The sequence below is a fragment of the Macrobrachium nipponense genome, chromosome 20, assembly GCF_015104395.2.
Source record: "Macrobrachium nipponense isolate FS-2020 chromosome 20, ASM1510439v2, whole genome shotgun sequence".
NCBI lineage: Eukaryota > Metazoa > Arthropoda > Malacostraca > Decapoda > Palaemonidae > Macrobrachium > Macrobrachium nipponense.
The window spans coordinates 44124219-44128970 of record NC_061089.1 but is presented as its reverse complement, the minus strand read 5'-3'; positions in this window follow the sequence as shown (position 1 = coordinate 44128970).

Sequence of the window (4752 nt, the reverse complement as noted above, 5' to 3'; positions counted from 1 at the left end):
TTAAAGGCGAAATAAAGTCAGCGTAATTCGCCTGTTTACCTTCAGCAAATTTGAAATCCATTTTAATATTTATCAACAACATTTTTGAACCGCCCTCTTTTGCTTTCAACTCTAAATGGAAAAGAGGAAAATCTATTCTCTCTTCTGGTTGACAAATTCAAGGGAGTATTTACTATTGTCAAAACGAATTCATGTATGTCGTTATTGCGGTTTTCCCTGTCAGTCATATTCGATACCGTTTGTAGTAATCAAATGAAAGGTTAGTATACGTTAGCAAGATTTTTATTTTTCTAAATTTTTATTTGTACCATCAAGCCAGGAAACGGACCTAAGATTGTGGACAGCCTTGTTAGAGGTGGCCAAATAACCACAGAACAGAGAATAATGGTTACCATTCTGCATAGCTACGAATAAGTATCTGAAATAGCCCAAACGTCACAAGTAGAAATCATTACAATTAAGGCACTACTTACGAGATGGGAGGCTGGTTGCGAATACAATCTCTCTCTAATACAGAAAAAACGTGGACCAGGAGAGGTATTCCCCGTAGAGTAAAATACTACAACCAAAGACCCATTAATTTAGCAGTAGTTCTCAACGTGGGGTGTGCGCCCAACCAGGGGGACTAATCTGATTTTTAAGGGGGGCAATTTGAGACAGTTTGAAGCAAGTTGATTACCTTTTAGGCTTACTCCACGTGAATATATAAGAATTATATATCACCACGGGGGGCATCAGGATTTCATAAGTGATTAGGTGGGGCATGGCCGGAAAAAGGTTGGGAACCACTGAAATAGAGGAAAATGATGACACCAGTAGGCAATGACCAAAACCGAAAATGGAAATGTCGAAGGAGGAAAAGAGATGTCCATTGCGTGACTTATTCACCCCATTAACATTGAGTCTAGTCTTAAACCAGTGTCTGAATTCGCACGCCAGACTTCTCATTCTTCTTTTGTGAGAGAGGAACGCGGGCTCCGTCCAAAGGTGAAGTGCGACTGAGAGAGAGAGAGAGAGAGAGAGAGAGAGAGAGAGAGAGAGAGAGAGAGAGAGAATAATAAAGTCTGGCAGATTCATTCGAGAACCCTCACGTAATTGGGTCATAAAATGGCTATTAAAGAGTGAGAACTATTTTTTTGTTGTTGGGGTGAGGGGGGCGGTCAATTTGGCGAACTGGATCGATATAGATGGAGAGAGAGAGAGAGAGAGATAGAGAGAGAGAGAGAGAGAAGAGAGATAATAAAGTCTGCAGATTCATCGAGAACCCTCGACGTAATTGGTCATGTAAAAGGCTATTTAAAGAGTGAGAACTATTTTTTTTTTGTTGGGGTGAGGGGGGGCGGTCAATTTGGCGAACTGGATCGATATAGATGGTGAGAGAGAGAGAGAGAGAGAGAGAGAGAGAGAGAGAGAGAGAGAGAGAGAGAGAGAGAGAGAGAAATATAGTTTACCACCATTCTGAAATTGACCTCGGAAAAATTCAGGCGATTCAGAGTCAACCACAATGACCTTGGGGCCACGGAGAGGGATGACCCGTGGCATTTTAGCAACATAATCAATAGCGTCCTCTCTCTCTCTCTCTCTCTCTCTCTCTCTCTCTCTCTCCTCTCTCCGTCCTCCTGGTTTGAAGGGGTTGTGTAGAATATCGTACCGGCAGACCCTTAAATGTTTCGGTTGATTTTAATTAATGTTTTGGGGGGTATCAGTTGTACATTAACTGTCATCAAGATATAGTATGCTATATATAATATCTATATATATATATATCTATACAAGTTTGTGTATGTGTAAACAAATGCATTTACATACATACACACACACATTAACTCAATAACAGATTGAACATGAAGCATAAATGAACACGCCTAGATAAAACAAAAATTAAACTTCAGGAACAAAACAGGTACATATAAATAAGCAGGGAAGTCCCCATACCACATCTAAGCTCTGTGTTTAGGAAAATCCCATCCTTATAGTATAAATCCTACTAAAATCTCTAACCCCTTCGATATTCTGTATTCTAGCAATCATGAATAAATGGGAGGATTTTTTTCTCGATAACCCATCTCATTCTGGTGTACATCGAGCAGATGGGACAACGCGTAAGCTTGAGAAAAGGAATACCAGTTTCGTACCCGCACCCCCTACCCCCTAACCCCTCTCTCTCTCACTCTCGAGGAACTTCGCGTTATGCTTTGGGTATCTTTAGTCCCATTTCCGAATACGGGTAGTTTTCCTATGACGTCACAGCAGATGAGCATTTGAAGTTCCTCGCTGGGCAAGTGGTTTTCGCGCTCGGCTGCCAATCCGGTGGTCCGAAGTTCGAATCCCGGCTCGTCCAACGCGGAATCAGAGGAATTTATTTCTGGTGATAGAAATTAATTTCTCGATATAGTGTGGTTCGGATCCCACAATAAGCTGTAGGTCCCGTTGCTAGGTGACCAATTGGTTCCTAGCCACGTAAAAATATCTAATCCTTCGGGCCAGCCCTAGGAGAGCTGTTAATCAGCTCCGTGGTCTGGTAAAACTAAGATATACTTAAATCTGATAGGCCGCCGCCGTGTTTTAAGTCAGGCATCGTAAACAAAGGAAATATAAAATTTCGTGGTTATTCTAAGGAATTAAGAACCATATCACGAAAGGGCAATTCATAAACCGAAGATTGATTACACTGAGTCTCTGGAGCCCGCAGTGCTTGAAAGATATATATATATATATATATATATCTATATATATATATATATATATATATATATATATATATACAAATAAACTGAAACTTGTAAATAACAAAGACCCGTAGAAGTTGACACCTGAACTGGACCAGCTCAAGGCGACATTCATAGAGGTTGTACCACCACTGTAGCCATGGGTAATCGCTATGCCAGATGGAGCCATTTGGTTCGATGAAAACTAACATTAAGTCAAGGTTCGATGAAAACTAACATTAAGTCAAGGTTCGTTACTCATAAAAAACACGATTATTTATCACTTCGATTAGAGTAATAAAAGTTCTTTTCTGGGATTTGGTTAGGTCATTCTAAAGTACTTTCACGGTTACATGTTTGTTTGTTTGTTTGTTTTGTTTGTATGGTGCTTTTACGTTGCATGGAACCAGTGATTATTCAGCAACGGGACCAACGGCTTTACGTGACTTCCGAACCACGTCGAGAGTGAACTTCTATCACCAGAAATACACATCTCTCATTCCTCAATGGAATGGCCGAGAATCGAACCCGCGACCACCGAGGTGGGACGCTAATACCATACAACCACGCCGCTTGCATGTTCAAAAGACGAGATTTGCGGATAAAACCAGTAACCGACACACCTACTTACTATCAAGCCTTTTCAATTACGGACAAGCTCGTTTTGACTTTATATGATGTGGTATATTATAAGATGTATGAAGTTGCGATTTCAAAACTGAAGTCGCCATTGCCCTTAAGTGTCACAATAATACGTTGAAAGCGTGAGATGTTGCAACGGAAAGGAGTGGCAAAACAAAAACCTAGCTATCTTAACTTAAATCGAATAATAGTTGTTTTCTGCATTTGTTTATGTCGTCCCGAAACGCTCTTCCCAAGTGTGACGTTTCGGAATATTGATGTCTGTGTGCAATTCACTATCCACTACTTCACGTTTTAAAGATTTGGCCAAAAGAACTTCCTAGCGGCCCTAAATCATCTATCATTTGACATAGAACACAGTGGCTGTTAATGAATTACTTTGTGAAATATTTGTGCCCTAGACTTCTTCAATTATTCCCCATTATCACTAATTACCCTAACAATTAATAACTAATGAAGGGATCGGAGCAGATTTTCGGATGTCTTGACGGCTGCGAATTAGCCGTTTATCCTGGAAATCCACGGAACTCCTTCTTTCACTAATCTCTTCGAATTTTATTTCGTTGATTTCTCACGACAGCAGGGACTGAGTAATACCATTTGCCGTCTCTGTTTGACCTATTGTGGCACCCAAACACACTGCAAGTGTTCACCATATTTAAAGGATTAATAGGTACAATATCATTGCAACTTTCCGAGAAAATCGTTCATATCATAACTCCGTTTGTCGCTTTTGCTCAACACAGCTGACCTACAACATGGCCGACTTCCGTGTTTACATCCGGGCCTTATTCTGGATCGAAAACTATCTGGAGTCTCTTCTTTCTCTCTCGGGGAACAACTTCAAGATATACTTTAAGCAATTTTAGACCCACTTTTATATACTTTCTCTCTCTCTCTCTCTCTCTTTCTCTGGAGGAAGCACTTTCTCTCTCTGTTATACTAACGCTTAGGGATTGCAATCGCGGTCATTCGTAGCTATAAATAAATTCGGTGAACATTAACTTTAAAAATATAAAGTTGAAGATATATAATTGTACGTACTAAGTTACAACTATGTGAAACGTCATAAAATGTCTCCAAACTTTAAGGAGGCGCAAAAAATTATATAACCAGGATTAAAAAATAATTATAAATGCAAAATTACAAGTAAAAAACACAAAATTTTATTGAAATGCTCATTGGTATATATGTACACACGTGATGATTTGCACTTCACGGCCTAAAATTGAAAGTTATCTTTATAAAAAAAAATCACGACGGCACAACTCAGGAGCTAATAACCTATGGCGCAAGACTTTGTTGGTGCTAAAACAGCATTGAGGTAATTGTTGCTTTTAGACCAGTGACTGTGCTAGAGGGTTTCTGTTTAAGACGACTGTGATATGAACTACAACCTCTC